General features: G+C 45.5%; 1 long non-coding RNA gene, 16 other non-coding genes and 5 pseudogenes across 18 annotated transcripts; all 22 read left to right on the top strand.

Annotated features, from left to right (window-relative positions):
• The first annotated feature begins 1,485 nt into the window (after window positions 1-1,485).
• Window positions 1,486-14,265, top strand: LOC147263392 (uncharacterized). Of its 2 annotated transcripts, XR_015112623.1 has the most exons (4): window positions 1,486-1,609; window positions 1,838-1,951; window positions 2,095-2,167; window positions 13,952-14,265. It is a non-coding gene; the product is annotated as an uncharacterized LOC147263392 (long non-coding RNA). The 2 variants fall into 2 exon arrangements; XR_015112622.1 differs by lacking the exon at window positions 13,952-14,265 and having other exon boundaries at window positions 2,095-2,457.
• LOC147263413 (5S ribosomal RNA) lies at window positions 2,912-3,030 on the top strand. Its single transcript, XR_015113135.1, has one exon. It is a non-coding gene; the product is annotated as a 5S ribosomal RNA (ribosomal RNA).
• On the top strand, window positions 3,341-3,459 carry LOC147263412 (5S ribosomal RNA). The gene has a single exon (XR_015113224.1). It is a non-coding gene; the product is annotated as a 5S ribosomal RNA (ribosomal RNA).
• On the top strand, window positions 3,769-3,887 carry LOC147263411 (5S ribosomal RNA). The gene has a single exon (XR_015115576.1). It is a non-coding gene; the product is annotated as a 5S ribosomal RNA (ribosomal RNA).
• Window positions 4,616-4,734, top strand: LOC147263410 (5S ribosomal RNA; annotated as a pseudogene).
• Window positions 5,045-5,163, top strand: LOC147263409 (5S ribosomal RNA). The gene has a single exon (XR_015112985.1). It is a non-coding gene; the product is annotated as a 5S ribosomal RNA (ribosomal RNA).
• Window positions 5,473-5,591, top strand: LOC147263408 (5S ribosomal RNA). The gene has a single exon (XR_015113607.1). It is a non-coding gene; the product is annotated as a 5S ribosomal RNA (ribosomal RNA).
• LOC147263407 (5S ribosomal RNA) lies at window positions 5,901-6,019 on the top strand. Its single transcript, XR_015114487.1, has one exon. It is a non-coding gene; the product is annotated as a 5S ribosomal RNA (ribosomal RNA).
• Window positions 6,330-6,448, top strand: LOC147263406 (5S ribosomal RNA). The gene has a single exon (XR_015115575.1). It is a non-coding gene; the product is annotated as a 5S ribosomal RNA (ribosomal RNA).
• LOC147263405 (5S ribosomal RNA) lies at window positions 7,179-7,297 on the top strand (annotated as a pseudogene).
• LOC147263404 (5S ribosomal RNA) lies at window positions 7,609-7,727 on the top strand. Its single transcript, XR_015113606.1, has one exon. It is a non-coding gene; the product is annotated as a 5S ribosomal RNA (ribosomal RNA).
• Window positions 8,037-8,155, top strand: LOC147263403 (5S ribosomal RNA). The gene has a single exon (XR_015114486.1). It is a non-coding gene; the product is annotated as a 5S ribosomal RNA (ribosomal RNA).
• Window positions 8,466-8,584, top strand: LOC147263402 (5S ribosomal RNA). Its single transcript, XR_015115574.1, has one exon. It is a non-coding gene; the product is annotated as a 5S ribosomal RNA (ribosomal RNA).
• LOC147263401 (5S ribosomal RNA) lies at window positions 9,315-9,433 on the top strand (annotated as a pseudogene).
• Window positions 9,745-9,863, top strand: LOC147263400 (5S ribosomal RNA). Its single transcript, XR_015112984.1, has one exon. It is a non-coding gene; the product is annotated as a 5S ribosomal RNA (ribosomal RNA).
• On the top strand, window positions 10,173-10,291 carry LOC147263399 (5S ribosomal RNA). Its single transcript, XR_015113605.1, has one exon. It is a non-coding gene; the product is annotated as a 5S ribosomal RNA (ribosomal RNA).
• LOC147263398 (5S ribosomal RNA) lies at window positions 10,601-10,719 on the top strand. Its single transcript, XR_015113340.1, has one exon. It is a non-coding gene; the product is annotated as a 5S ribosomal RNA (ribosomal RNA).
• Window positions 11,030-11,148, top strand: LOC147263397 (5S ribosomal RNA). The gene has a single exon (XR_015115573.1). It is a non-coding gene; the product is annotated as a 5S ribosomal RNA (ribosomal RNA).
• LOC147263396 (5S ribosomal RNA) lies at window positions 11,879-11,997 on the top strand (annotated as a pseudogene).
• On the top strand, window positions 12,309-12,427 carry LOC147263395 (5S ribosomal RNA). The gene has a single exon (XR_015115578.1). It is a non-coding gene; the product is annotated as a 5S ribosomal RNA (ribosomal RNA).
• LOC147263394 (5S ribosomal RNA) lies at window positions 12,738-12,856 on the top strand. The gene has a single exon (XR_015113309.1). It is a non-coding gene; the product is annotated as a 5S ribosomal RNA (ribosomal RNA).
• Window positions 13,586-13,704, top strand: LOC147263393 (5S ribosomal RNA; annotated as a pseudogene).
• Window positions 14,266-14,355: the final 90 nt, after the last annotated feature.

The raw sequence follows: 14,355 nt of genomic DNA, 5'->3' as shown, positions 1-14,355 counted from the left end.
CACTACATCTACATGTATATATTTGATGGCTTATAATGTCTCATTCATCTGAGTTAGTTCCAACACTCCTTTTTTAGGCGCTTCATTGGAATAAATCCTGAGAGTGTCTGCATGTTTTCCCTGTGCTGGTTCTCTCCAGGTACTCCAGCTTCCTTCCACAGTCCAAAGACATGCAAATGGAAATGCAACTCTAAATTGACCGTAGGTATGGCTGTGAGTGTGAATGGTTGTCTGTCAATATTTGTTGGCTGCGGTGGACTGCGATGGACCACTGACCTGTCCAAGGTAATGTCCCCTCTGGGATAGGCTCCAGCCCCACCCAGTGACCCTTAACAGGATAAGCGGAAAAAATGGATGGATGGATGGATGGATGGACGAATGGATAGATGGATGGATGGATGGATGGATAGATGGGTGGGTGATCACTCACAGGACTGTGAGTCTCTCACTCTGACCGCTTCATGCTATGGGATTTACACTGACGTAACCTGATTAGCTCAGTCAGTCGAGCATGAGACTTTTAGTCTCAGGGTTGTTGGTTCAAGCCCCATGTTGGGTGTTGATCTTAAACACCACTGCTTGTCCTCTCAGTTTTGAAAGCTTTGTTTGTAAATTGTCAGAAAAATCAATGAATAAACAATACAAACTTAGGCTTTGTCAGAAATTCCATGCTTCCAAACTAACCAATATGAAAAAAACAAGAGGTGAGACTTTTTCGTGCATTCGAAAAATTTGTATGCGCTTCATTGTATCCGCTTTCTATACTTCCATGCATCCCAGCTTATTTCTGTTAAGGGTTGCAGGGGGAGGCTGGAGCCTTTCCCAGTGGCTTTCAGGTGAGAGGCAGGTTTCACCCTGGACAGGTAGCCAGTCCATTGCAGGGCCAACACAAATAGACAGACAACCCATGCAGACACGGGGAGAACATGCACACACCACACAGAAAGAACCTGTGCTCGAGCCAGGACTTGAACTTGCTTTTAGGCGACACTGTTAACCACGGTACCACCGTGCCACCCATTGACTGTGACACATTGTAAACAATATACACTCTTGTTATCATACAACACGTAGCCCTGTAAAAAAATCAAATAAATTACATAGCATAAAAAGCATAAAAGATGTGTTAAAAAGTTCATAAATAAATAGAGTTCATAATCGTTAAAATTGGTTATAATGTGAGCAGGTTGAAAGCATAAATATAATATGTAACATTTAAAAAGTAAAACTATTTACAGTTAAAAAATAAATTCATATAAAGGTCTTTAAGTTCTCTGAGTCTGGAAAAGATCAGTGATCTGAGAATAAGGAGAGCGGAAGAAGCCGTGTTTATATGTAACCTCAATTGTTACCTGTCAATCATTTCATTCCTGTCTTATCTTTGGGTGTATTAGACCGCAAAAGCCAATCAGAGGAAAGTTCCTGTGTAAGGGGTGGGACTAGTGGCGCAGGTTTGTGAGGTGAGTAGTTAGCGCGCATGGGGAGAGAAACAGAGGCAATGATCAGAGAGTTAAGAGGGGAGGCATCATTTGTGTGGAGAGCATTTAAGTTTATTTTGGAGGTCGACGACTGGTGGTCCTGATGTAAACTTCTGTGTGACCTTCGAGAGGTGAATATTTATGCCTGTATTTGCGCTTTATCTAACTGTTATAGTGAAAAGAGACTGGATGTGTACATGGTTAGCGACGTGCTAGCTAGGGATATCATTCCGTGCTAATGTGCATGCAAATCGTAGCTTTAGCGTTGTAATATTTTTGGAGCTAAAGTAAAGGTAATGCGAATTCGACACGAGATAATGTTTGATAATTGCGGCTAAATTAAGATAATATGCTTGAAGGAGACGGACATTGGAGAGAGAGAGACGGGTTTCCATCCGATGGCTCTGCTGTTCTGCTGTGCCTTGTCCTGCTGTGTTTTCTTCTTCGTGACTTTCGCTGTCCCGCCATTGCTTGTGAGTGTTTGGATTGTGACTGCCACCGCCATTGCCATTACCATTCAGACTCTCATCCTCCATTCCCGTTCTCCCCCTTCTAATAAAACCCTGGATTTGTGAGGACTAACATACACATGCACTTGCTTTTATTGTGTGCTCAGCTGCGAGTGAAGCGGCCATTACAGTTGTGAAGCCCCGACCGCACACGAGCTTCAATAAACAGGCCTGAAACAGGTAAAAATCAAATTTAAGGTGTTTCATATGAATGTGTGTGTGCCAACAGGTAAAATATTGAGTTTTAGTTGTTGTAAATTAAAGAATACCGTTTTAGAAAGTAACTTAAGGATTCTGAAAGGGATTAAATATGATGTATATTTAAAAAAAACCAAAAAGGTTATCTTTTGTAGAGTAAACTTTTTTCCTTACAATTGAGGTGTTAAGGATGACTTGAGGGTATTTTATGTGAAACTATCTAACTAAAAAAGATTTTTATTTTCAGTGAAACGAAAGTTCAGAACCAAGAAAGACACTGTTTGTTTTGTTTTGAAAATCCTCTTACTCATTGCTAATAGTTTTGTTAATTGGATTTTTATAATTCTAGAATATATTCAATTTTTATTTCATCCATCTCTGTGAACAAGTACCTGTGAAGGATTAATTTGCAATTCTTTTAACTTCAGCTTGAGGAAAGGGCAGCTTTGAGTCTTTGGGGACCAGCATGAGCGAGCTTCCCTCACACACCTTTTCTTGAAGCGCCTTTCCGCAGCTTTGAAATTGAATGTCATGCAGCGTGTAATTTAAAGTACACAGATGGCAGATGCAGTACTTTTCTCTAGATGAAATCAACATTCTTTTCTTTTATTGACAGGACACCTATTTGGTGTGTGAAAAGACCGTGAGGCTGTTGCACATCACTTTTTTTCTGAGGTTGTAAAGTGAGTGAAATGGATATAGAGCCCATGTGTGTCAGAGTCAAGGGCTTACGGCCATACCACTCTGGACACGCCTGATCTCGTCTGATCTCGGAAGCTAAGCAGGGTCGGACCTGGTTAGTACTTGGATGGGAGACCGCATGGGAATACCAGGTGCTGTAAGCTTTTTTGTTTCATTGTGAGGAAAGGGCAGCTTTGAGTGTTTGGGGACCAGCATGAGCGAGCTTCCCTCACACACCTTTTCTTGAAGCGCCCTCCACAGCTTTCGAATGGAATGTCATGCAGTGTGTAATTTGAAGTAGACAGATGGCAGATGCAGTACTTTTCTCTAGATGACATCAACATTCTTTTCGTTGTATTGACAGGACAACTATTTGGTGTGTAAAAAGACCGTGAGGCTGGTACACATCACATTTTTTTTGAGGTTGTAAAGTGAGTGAAATGAATATAGAGCCCATGTGTGTGAGAGTCAAAGGCTGACGGCCATACCACTCTGAACACGCCCGATCTCGTTTGATCTCGGAAGCTAAGCAGTGTCGGGCCTGGTTAGTACTTGGATGGGAGACCGCCTGGGAATACCAGGTGCTGTAAGCTTTTTTTTTTCATTGTGAGGAAAGGGCCGCTTTGAGTCTTTGGGGACCACCATGAGCGAGCTTCCCTCACACACCTTTTCTTGAAGCGCCCTCCGCAGCTTTGGAAAGGAATGTCATGCAGTGGTTAATTTGAAGTAGACAGATGGCAGATGCAGTACTTTTCTCTCGATGACATCAACATTCTTTTCTTTTATTGACAGGACACCTATTTCGCGTGTGAAAAGACCGTGAGGCTGTTGCACATCACTTTTTTTCTGAGGTTGTAAAGTGTGTGAAATGGATATAGAGCCCATGTGTGTCAGAGTCCAGGGCTTACGGCCATACCACTCTGAACACGCCCGATCTCGTCTGATCTCGGAAGCTAAGCAGGGTCGGGCCTGGTTAGTACTTGGGTGGAAGACCGCCTGGGAATACCAGGTGCTGTAAGCTTTTTTGTTTCTTTGTGAGGAAAAGGCAGCTTTGAGTCTTTGGGCACCAGCATGAGCGAGCTTCCTTCACACACCTTTTCTTGAAGCGCCTTTCTGCAGCTTTGAAATGGAATTTCATGCAGCGTGTAATTTGACGTAGACAGATGGCAGATGCAGTACTTTTCTCTAGATGACATCAACATTCTTTTCTTTGTATTGACAGGACACCTATTTGGCGTGTGAAAAGACCGTGAGGCTGTTGCACGTCACTTTTTTCTGAGGTTGTAAAGTGAGTGAAATGGATATAGAGCCCATGTGTGTAAGAGTCAAGGGCTTACGGACATACCATTCTGAACTCGTCTGATCTAGGAAGCTAAATAGGGTCGGGCCTGGTTAGTACTTGGATGGGAGACCGCCTGGGAATACCAGGTGCTGTAAGCTTTTTTGTTTCATTGTGAGGAATGGGCCGCTTTGAGTCTTTGGGGACCAGCATGAGCGAGCTTCCCTCACACACCTTTTCTTGAAGCGCCCTCCGCAGCTTTGGAATGGAATGTCATGCAGTGGTTAATTTGAAGTAGACAGATGGCAGATGCAGTACTTTTCTCTCGATGACATCAACATTCTTTTCTTTTATTGACAGGACACCCATTTGGTGCTTGAAAAGACCCTGACGCTGTTGCGCATCACATTTTTTCTGAGGTTGTAAAGTGAGTGAAATGGATATAGAGCCCATGTGTGTGAGAGTCAAGGGCTTACGGCCATACCACTCTGAACATGCCCGATCTCGTCTGATCTTGGAAGCTAAGCAGGGTCGGGCCTGGTTAGTACTTGAATGGAAGACTGCCTGGGAATACCAGGTGCTGTAAGGTTTTTTTTTTTCTTTGTGAGGAAAGGGCAGCTTTGAGTCTTTGGGGACCAGCATGAGCGAGCTTCCCTCACACACCTTTTCTTGAAGCGCCTTTCTGCAGCTTTCAAATTGATTTCATGCAGCGTGCAATTTGAAGTAGACAGATGGCAGATGCAGTACTTTTCTCTAGATGACATCAACATTCTTTTCTTTTATTGACCGGACACCTATTTGGCGTGTGAAAAGACCCTGAGGCTTTTGCGCATCACTTTTTTTCTGAGGTTGTAAAGTGTGTGAAATGGATATAGAGCCCATGTGTGTCAGAGTCAAGGGCTTACGGCCATACCACTCTGAACACGCCCGATCTCGTCTGATCTCGGAAGCTAAATAGGGTCGGGCCTGGTTAGTACTTGGATGGGAGACCGCCTGGGAATACCAGGTGCTGTAAGCTTTTTTTTTTCATTGTGAGGAAAGGGCAGCTTTGAGTCTTTGGGGACCAGCATGAGCGAGCTTCCCTCACACACCTTTTCTTGAAGCGCCCTCCGCAGCTTTGAAATTGAATGTCATGCAGCGTGTAATTTGAAGTAGACAGATGGCAGATGCAGTACTTTTCTCTCGATGACATCAACATTCTTTTCTTTTATTGATAGGACACCTATTTGGCGTGTGAAAAGACCCTGAGGCTGTTGCGCATCACTTTTTTTCTGAGGTTGTAAAGTGTGTGAAATGGATATAGAGCCCATGTGTGTCAGAGTCCAGGGCTTACGGCCATACCACTCTGAACACGTCCGATCTCTTCTGATCTCGGAAGCTAAGCAGGGTCGGGCCTGGTTAGTACTTGGGTGGAAGACCGCCTGGGAATACCAGGTGCTGTAAGCTTTTTTGTTTCTTTGTGAGGAAAGGGCAGCTTTGAGTCTTTGGGGACCAGCATGAGCGAGCTTCCCTCACACACCTTTTCTTGAAGCGCCTTTCTGCAGCTTTCAAATTGATTTCATGCAGCGTGCAATTTGAAGTAGACAGATGGCAGATGCAGTACTTTTCTCTAGATGACATCAACATTCTTTTCTTTTATTGACCGGACACCTATTTGGCGTGTGAAAAGACCCTGAGGCTTTTGCGCATCACTTTTTTTCTGAGGTTGTAAAGTGTGTGAAATGGATATAGAGCCCATGTGTGTCAGAGTCAAGGGCTTACGGCCATACCACTCTGAACACGCCCGATCTCGTCTGATCTCGGAAGCTTAATAGGGTCGGGCCTGGTTAGTACTTGGATGGGAGACCGCCTGGGAATACCAGGTGCTGTAAGCTTTTTTTTTTCATTGTGAGGAAAGGGCAGCTTTGAGTCTTTGGGGACCAGCATGAGCGAGCTTCCCTCACACACCTTTTCTTGAAGCGCCCTCCGCAGCTTTGGAATGGAATGTCATGCAGTGTGTAATTTGAAGTAGACAGATGGCAGATGCAGTACTTTTCTCTAGATGACATCAACATTCTTTTCGTTGTATTGACAGGACACCTATTTGGCGTGTGAAAAGACCCTGAGGCTGTTGCGCATCACTTTTTTTCTGAGGTTGTAAAGTGTGTGAAATGGATATAGAGCCCATGTGTGTCAGAGTCCAGGGCTTACGGCCATACCACTCTGAACACGCCCGATCTCGTCTGATCTCGGAAGCTAAGCAGGGTCGGGCCTGGTTAGTACTTGGGTGGAAGACCGCCTGGGAATACCAGGTGCTGTAAGCTTTTTTGTTTCTTTGTGAGGAAAGGGCAGCTTTGAGTCTTTGGGGACCAGCATGAGCGAGCTTCCTTCACACACCTTTTCTTGAAGCGCCTTTCTGCAGCTTTGAAATGGAATGTCATGCAGCGTGTAATTTCACGTAGACAGATGGCAGATGCAGTACTTTTCTCTAGATGACATCAACATTCTTTTCTTTGTATTGACAGGACACCTATTTGGCGTGTGAAAAGACCGTGAGGCTGTTGCACGTCACTTTTTTTCTGAGGTTGTAAAGTGAGTGAAATGGATATAGAGCCCATGTGTGTCAGAGTCAAGGGCTTACGGCCATACCATTCTGAACTCGTCTGATCTCGGAAGCTAAGCAGGGTCGGGCCTTGTTAGTACTTGGATCGAAGACCGCCTGGGAATACCAGGTGCTTTAAGCTTTTTTGTTTCATTGTGAGGAAAGGGCCGCTTTGAGTCTTTGGGGACCAGCATGAGCGAGCTTCCCTCACACACCTTTTCTTGAAGCGCCTTTCTGCAGCTTTCAAATTGAATGTCATGCAGCGTGCAATTTGAAGTAGACAGATGGCAGATGCAGTACTTTTCTCTAGATGACATCAACATTCTTTTCTTTTATTGATAGGACACCTATTTTGCGTGTGAAAAGATTCTGAGGCAGTTGCGCATCACTTTTTTTCTGAGGTATTAAAGTGTGTGAAATGGATATAGAGCCCATGTGTGTCAGAGTCAAGGGCTTACGGCCATACCACTCTGAACACGCCTGATCTCGTCTGATCTCGGAAGCTAAGCAGGGTCGGACTTGGTTAGTACTTGGATGGGAGACCGCTTTGGAATACCAGGTGCTGTAAGGTTTTTTGTTTCTTTGTGAGGAAAGGGCAGCTTTGAGTCTTTGGGGACCAGCATGAGCGAGCTTCCCTCACACACCTTTTCTTGAAGCGTCTTTCTGCAGTTTTGAAATGCAATGTCATGCAGCGTGTAATTTGAAGTAGACAGATGGCAGATGCAGTACTTTTCTCTAGATGACATCAACATTCTTTTCGTTGTATTGACAGGACACCTATTTGGCGTGTGAAAAGACCCTGAGGCTGTTGCGCATCACTTTTTTTCTGAGGTTGTAAAGTGTGTGAAATGGATATAGAGCCCATGTGTGTCAGAGTCCAGGGCTTACGGCCATACCACTCTGAACACGTCCGATCTCTTCTGATCTCGGAAGCTAAGCAGGGTCGGGCCTGGTTAGTACTTGGGTGGAAGACCGCCTGGGAATACCAGGTGCTGTAAGCTTTTTTGTTTCTTTGTGAGGAAAGGGCAGCTTTGAGTCTTTGGGGACCAGCATGAGCGAGCTTCCCTCACACACCTTTTCTTGAAGCGCCTTTCTGCAGCTTTCAAATTGATTTCATGCAGCGTGCAATTTGAAGTAGACAGATGGCAGATGCAGTACTTTTCTCTAGATGACATCAACATTCTTTTCTTTTATTGACCGGACACCTATTTGGCGTGTGAAAAGACCCTGAGGCTTTTGCGCATCACTTTTTTTCTGAGGTTGTAAAGTGTGTGAAATGGATATAGAGCCCATGTGTGTCAGAGTCAAGGGCTTACGGCCATACCACTCTGAACACGCCCGATCTCGTCTGATCTCGGAAGCTTAATAGGGTCGGGCCTGGTTAGTACTTGGATGGGAGACCGCCTGGGAATACCAGGTGCTGTAAGCTTTTTTTTTTCATTGTGAGGAAAGGGCAGCTTTGAGTCTTTGGGGACCAGCATGAGCGAGCTTCCCTCACACACCTTTTCTTGAAGCGCCCTCCGCAGCTTTGGAATGGAATGTCATGCAGTGTGTAATTTGAAGTAGACAGATGGCAGATGCAGTACTTTTCTCTAGATGACATCAACATTCTTTTCGTTGTATTGACAGGACACCTATTTGGCGTGTGAAAAGACCCTGAGGCTGTTGCGCATCACTTTTTTTCTGAGGTTGTAAAGTGTGTGAAATGGATATAGAGCCCATGTGTGTCAGAGTCCAGGGCTTACGGCCATACCACTCTGAACACGCCCGATCTCGTCTGATCTCGGAAGCTAAGCAGGGTCGGGCCTGGTTAGTACTTGGGTGGAAGACCGCCTGGGAATACCAGGTGCTGTAAGCTTTTTTGTTTCTTTGTGAGGAAAGGGCAGCTTTGAGTCTTTGGGGACCAGCATGAGCGAGCTTCCTTCACACACCTTTTCTTGAAGCGCCTTTCTGCAGCTTTGAAATGGAATGTCATGCAGCGTGTAATTTCACGTAGACAGATGGCAGATGCAGTACTTTTCTCTAGATGACATCAACATTCTTTTCTTTGTATTGACAGGACACCTATTTGGCGTGTGAAAAGACCGTGAGGCTGTTGCACGTCACTTTCTTTCTGAGGTTGTAAAGTGAGTGAAATGGATATAGAGCCCATGTGTGTCAGAGTCAAGGGCTTACGGCCATACCATTCTGAACTCGTCTGATCTCGGAAGCTAAGCAGGGTCGGGCCTTGTTAGTACTTGGATCGAAGACCGCCTGGGAATACCAGGTGCTTTAAGCTTTTTTGTTTCATTGTGAGGAAAGGGCCGCTTTGAGTCTTTGGGGACCAGCATGAGCGAGCTTCCCTCACACACCTTTTCTTGAAGCGCCTTTCTGCAGCTTTCAAATTGAATGTCATGCAGCGTGCAATTTGAAGTAGACAGATGGCAGATGCAGTACTTTTCTCTAGATGACATCAACATTCTTTTCTTTTATTGATAGGACACCTATTTTGCGTGTGAAAAGATTCTGAGGCAGTTGCGCATCACTTTTTTTCTGAGGTTGTAAAGTGTGTGAAATGGATATAGAGCCCATGTGTGTCAGAGTCAAGGGCTTACGGCCATACCACTCTGAACACGCCTGATCTCGTCTGATCTCGGAAGCTAAGCAGGGTCGGACTTGGTTAGTACTTGGATGGGAGACCGCTTTGGAATACCAGGTGCTGTAAGGTTTTTTGTTTCTTTGTGAGGAAAGGGCAGCTTTGAGTCTTTGGGGACCAGCATGAGCGAGCTTCCCTCACACACCTTTTCTTGAAGCGTCTTTCTGCAGTTTTGAAATGCAATGTCATGCAGCGTGTAATTTGAAGTAGACAGATGGCAGATGCAGTACTTTTCTCTCGATGACATCAACATTCTTTTCGTTGTATTGACAGGACACCTATTTGGCGTGTGAAAAGACCCTGAGGCTGTTGCGCATCACTTTTTTTCTTAGGTTGTAAAGTGAGTGAAATGGATATAGAGCCCATGTGTGTCAGAGTCTAGGGCTTACGGCCATACCACTCTGAACACGCCCGATCTCGTCTGATCTCGGAAGCTAAATAGGGTCGGGCCTGGTTAGTACTTGGATGGGAGACCGCCTGGGAATACCAGGTGCTGTAAGCTTTTTTTTTTCATTGTGAGGAAAGGGCAGCTTTGAGTCTTTGGGGACCAGCATGAGCGAGCTTCCCTCACACACCTTTTCTTGAAGCGCCCTCCGCAGCTTTGAAATTGAATGTCATGCAGTGTGTAATTTGAAGTAGACAGATGGCAGATGCAGTACTTTTCTCTCGATGACATCAACATTCTTTTCTTTTATTGATAGGACACCTATTTGGCGTGTGAAAAGACCCTGAGGCTGTTGCGCATCACTTTTTTTCTGAGGTTGTAAAGTGTGTGAAATGGATATAGAGCCCATGTGTGTCAGAGTCCAGGGCTTACGGCCATACCACTCTGAACACGTCCGATCTCTTCTGATCTCGGAAGCTAAGCAGGGTCGGGCCTGGTTAGTACTTGGGTGGAAGACCGCCTGGGAATACCAGGTGCTGTAAGCTTTTTTGTTTCTTTGTGAGGAAAGGGCAGCTTTGAGTCTTTGGGGACCAGCATGAGCGAGCTTCCCTCACACACCTTTTCTTGAAGCGCCTTTCTGCAGCTTTCAAATTGATTTCATGCAGCGTGCAATTTGAAGTAGACAGATGGCAGATGCAGTACTTTTCTCTAGATGACATCAACATTCTTTTCTTTTATTGACCGGACACCTATTTGGCGTGTGAAAAGACCCTGAGGCTTTTGCGCATCACTTTTTTTCTGAGGTTGTAAAGTGTGTGAAATGGATATAGAGCCCATGTGTGTCAGAGTCAAGGGCTTACGGCCATACCACTCTGAACACGCCCGATCTCGTCTGATCTCGGAAGCTAAGCAGGGTCGGGCCTGGTTAGTACTTGGATGGGAGACCGCCTGGGAATACCAGGTGCTGTAAGCTTTTTTGTTTCTTTGTGAGGAAAGGGCAGCTTTGAGTCTTTGGGGACCAGCATGAGCGAGCTTCCCTCACACACCTTTTCTTGAAGCGCCCTCCGCAGCTTTGGAATGGAATGTCATGCAGTGTGTAATTTGAAGTAGACAGATGGCAGATGCAGTACTTTTCTCTAGATGACATCAACATTCTTTTCGTTGTATTGACAGGACACCTATTTGGCGTGTGAAAAGACCCTGAGGCTGTTGCGCATCACTTTTTTTCTGAGGTTGTAAAGTGTGTGAAATGGATATAGAGCCCATGTGTGTCAGAGTCCAGGGCTTACGGCCATACCACTCTGAACACGCCCGATCTCGTCTGATCTCGGAAGCTAAGCAGGGTCGGGCCTGGTTAGTACTTGGGTGGAAGACCGCCTGGGAATACCAGGTGCTGTAAGCTTTTTTGTTTCTTTGTGAGGAAAGGGCAGCTTTGAGTCTTTGGGGACCAGCATGAGCGAGCTTCCTTCACACACCTTTTCTTGAAGCGCCTTTCTGCAGCTTTGAAATGGAATGTCATGCAGCGTGTAATTTCACGTAGACAGATGGCAGATGCAGTACTTTTCTCTAGATGACATCAACATTCTTTTCTTTGTATTGACAGGACACCTATTTGGCGTGTGAAAAGACCGTGAGGCTGTTGCACGTCACTTTTTTTCTGAGGTTGTAAAGTGAGTGAAATGGATATAGAGCCCATGTGTGTCAGAGTCAAGGGCTTACGGCCATACCATTCTGAACTCGTCTGATCTCGGAAGCTAAGCAGGGTCGGGCCTTGTTAGTACTTGGATCGAAGACCGCCTGGGAATACCAGGTGCTTTAAGCTTTTTTGTTTCATTGTGAGGAAAGGGCCGCTTTGAGTCTTTGGGGACCAGCATGAGCGAGCTTCCCTCACACACCTTTTCTTGAAGCGCCTTTCTGCAGCTTTCAAATTGAATGTCATGCAGCGTGCAATTTGAAGTAGACAGATGGCAGATGCAGTACTTTTCTCTAGATGACATCAACATTCTTTTCTTTTATTGATAGGACACCTATTTTGCGTGTGAAAAGATTCTGAGGCAGTTGCGCATCACTTTTTTTCTGAGGTTGTAAAGTGTGTGAAATGGATATAGAGCCCATGTGTGTCAGAGTCAAGGGCTTACGGCCATACCACTCTGAACACGCCTGATCTCGTCTGATCTCGGAAGCTAAGCAGGGTCGGACTTGGTTAGTACTTGGATGGGAGACCGCTTTGGAATACCAGGTGCTGTAAGGTTTTTTGTTTCTTTGTGAGGAAAGGGCAGCTTTGAGTCTTTGGGGACCAGCATGAGCGAGCTTCCCTCACACACCTTTTCTTGAAGCGTCTTTCTGCAGTTTTGAAATGCAATGTCATGCAGCGTGTAATTTGAAGTAGACAGATGGCAGATGCAGTACTTTTCTCTAGATGACATCAACATTCTTTTCGTTGTATTGACAGGACACCTATTTGGCGTGTGAAAAGACCCTGAGGCTGTTGCGCATCACTTTTTTTCTTAGGTTGTAAAGTGAGTGAAATGGATATAGAGCCCATGTGTTTCAGAGTCAAGGGCTTACGGCCATACCACTCTGAACACGCCCGATCTCGTCTGATCTCGGAAGCTAAGCAGGGTCGGGCTTGGTTAGTACTTGGATGGGAGACCGCCTGGGAATACCAGGTGCTGTAAGCTTTTTTCTTTCTTTGTGAGGAAAAGGCAGCTTTGAGTCTTTGGGGACCAGCATGAGCAAGCTTCCCTCACACACCTTTTCTTGAAGCGCCTTTCTGCAGCTTTGAAATTGAATGTCATGCAGCGTGTAATTTGAAGTAGACAGATGGCAGATGTAGTACTTTTCTCTAGATGACATCAACATTCTTTTCTTTTATTGATAGGACACCTACTTGGCGTGTGAAAAGATCCTGAGGCTTTTGCGCATCACTTTTTTTCTTAGGTTGTAAAGTGTGTGAAATGGATATAGAGCCCATGTGTGTCAGATTCCAGGGCTTACGGCCATACCACTCTGAACACGTCCGATCTCGTCTGATCTCGGAAGCTAAGCAGGGTCGGGCCTGGTTAGTACTTGGGTGGAAGACCGCCTGGGAATACCAGGTGCTGTAAGCTTTTTTGTTTCTTTGTGAGGAAAGGGCAGCTTTGAGTCTTTGGGGACCAGCATGAGCGAGCTTCCTTCACACACCTTTTCTTGAAGCGCCTTTCTGCAGCTTTGAAATGGAATTTCATGCAGCGTGTAATTTCACGTAGACAGATGGCAGATGCAGTACTTTTCTCTAGATGACATCAACATTCTTTTCTTTGTATTGACAGGACACCTATTTGGCGTGTGAAAAGACCGTGAGGCTGTTGCACGTCACTTTTTTTCTGAGGTTGTAAAGTGAGTGAAATGGATATAGAGCCCATGTGTGTAAGAGTCAAGGGCTTACGGCCATACCATTCTGAACTCGTCTGATCTAGGAAGCTAAGCAGGGTCGGGCCTTGTTAGTACTTGGATCGAAGACCGCCTGGGAATACCAGGTGCTTTAAGCTTTTTTGTTTCATTGTGAGGAATGGGCCGCTTTGAGTCTTTGGGGACCAGCATGAGCGAGCTTCCCTCACACACCTTTTCTTGAAGCGCCCTCCACAGCTTTCGAATGGAATGTCATGCAGTGGTTAATTTGAAGTAGACAGATGGCAGAAGCAGTACTTTTCTCTCGATGACATCAACATTCTTTTCTTTTATTGATAGGACACCTATTTTGCGTGTGAAAAGATTCTGAGGCAGTTGCGCATCACTTTTTTTCTGAGGTTGTAAAGTGTGTGAAATGGATATAGAGCCCATGTGTGTCAGAGTCAAGGGCTTACGGCCATACCACTCTGAACACGCCTGATCTCGTCTGAACTCGGAAGCTAAGCAGGGTCGGTCTTGGTTAGTACTTGGATGGGAGACCGCTTTGGAATACCAGGTGCTGTAAGGTTTTTTGTTTCTTTGTGAGGAAAGGGCAGCTTTGAGTCTTTGGGGACCAGCATGAGCGAGCTTCCCTCACACACCTTTTCTTGAAGTGTCTTTCTGCAGTTTTGAAATGCAATGTCATGCAGCGTGTAATTTGAAGTAGACAGATGGCAGATGCAGTGCACTGTGCTTCTCTCCACTCCTCTCTCTCCTCCTATATGTGTCATACATTAATTATACTCATAGGTATTACTAACTTGTCTCCTTCTCAGGAGCCTTTTAGGCTCCCCTCATTCCAGATCTGGGTGCTGCTGGAGGAGGCTGCAGAGCTGAAGAGGCTCAAGCTGCCACCCGTAGCTCCACCTACTCACATCACCGTCTGTCCATCAGTCTCTCTCTCTCTTTATCTCTGTCCCTCTCTTTCCTTCTACATAGCCGTCTTCCTCCATTATCTGTTTTGTTCCTGTTCTCTTTCCCCCCAACCGGTCAAAGCAGAAGGCCGTCCCCATTGAGCCTGGATCTGCTCGATGTTCCTGCCTGTTAAAAGGAAGGTTTTTGTCGCCGCTGTTGCAGGATGTGCTTGCTGATGGAGAATTGTTGGGTGTAGATTCATTGAAGGAGTTTGGTACTGGACCTGCTCTACCTGTAAAGTGTCATGAGATAAGTTTTGTTGTGA

The sequence above is a fragment of the Aulostomus chinensis genome, chromosome 4 (assembly GCF_037954235.1).
Source record: "Aulostomus chinensis isolate RoL2024-O1b breed Wild chromosome 4, RoL_Achi_v1.0, whole genome shotgun sequence".
NCBI lineage: Eukaryota > Metazoa > Chordata > Actinopteri > Syngnathiformes > Aulostomidae > Aulostomus > Aulostomus chinensis.
Note: the sequence above shows the minus strand (reverse complement) of the source record. Positions and strands in the feature narration are given on the sequence as shown.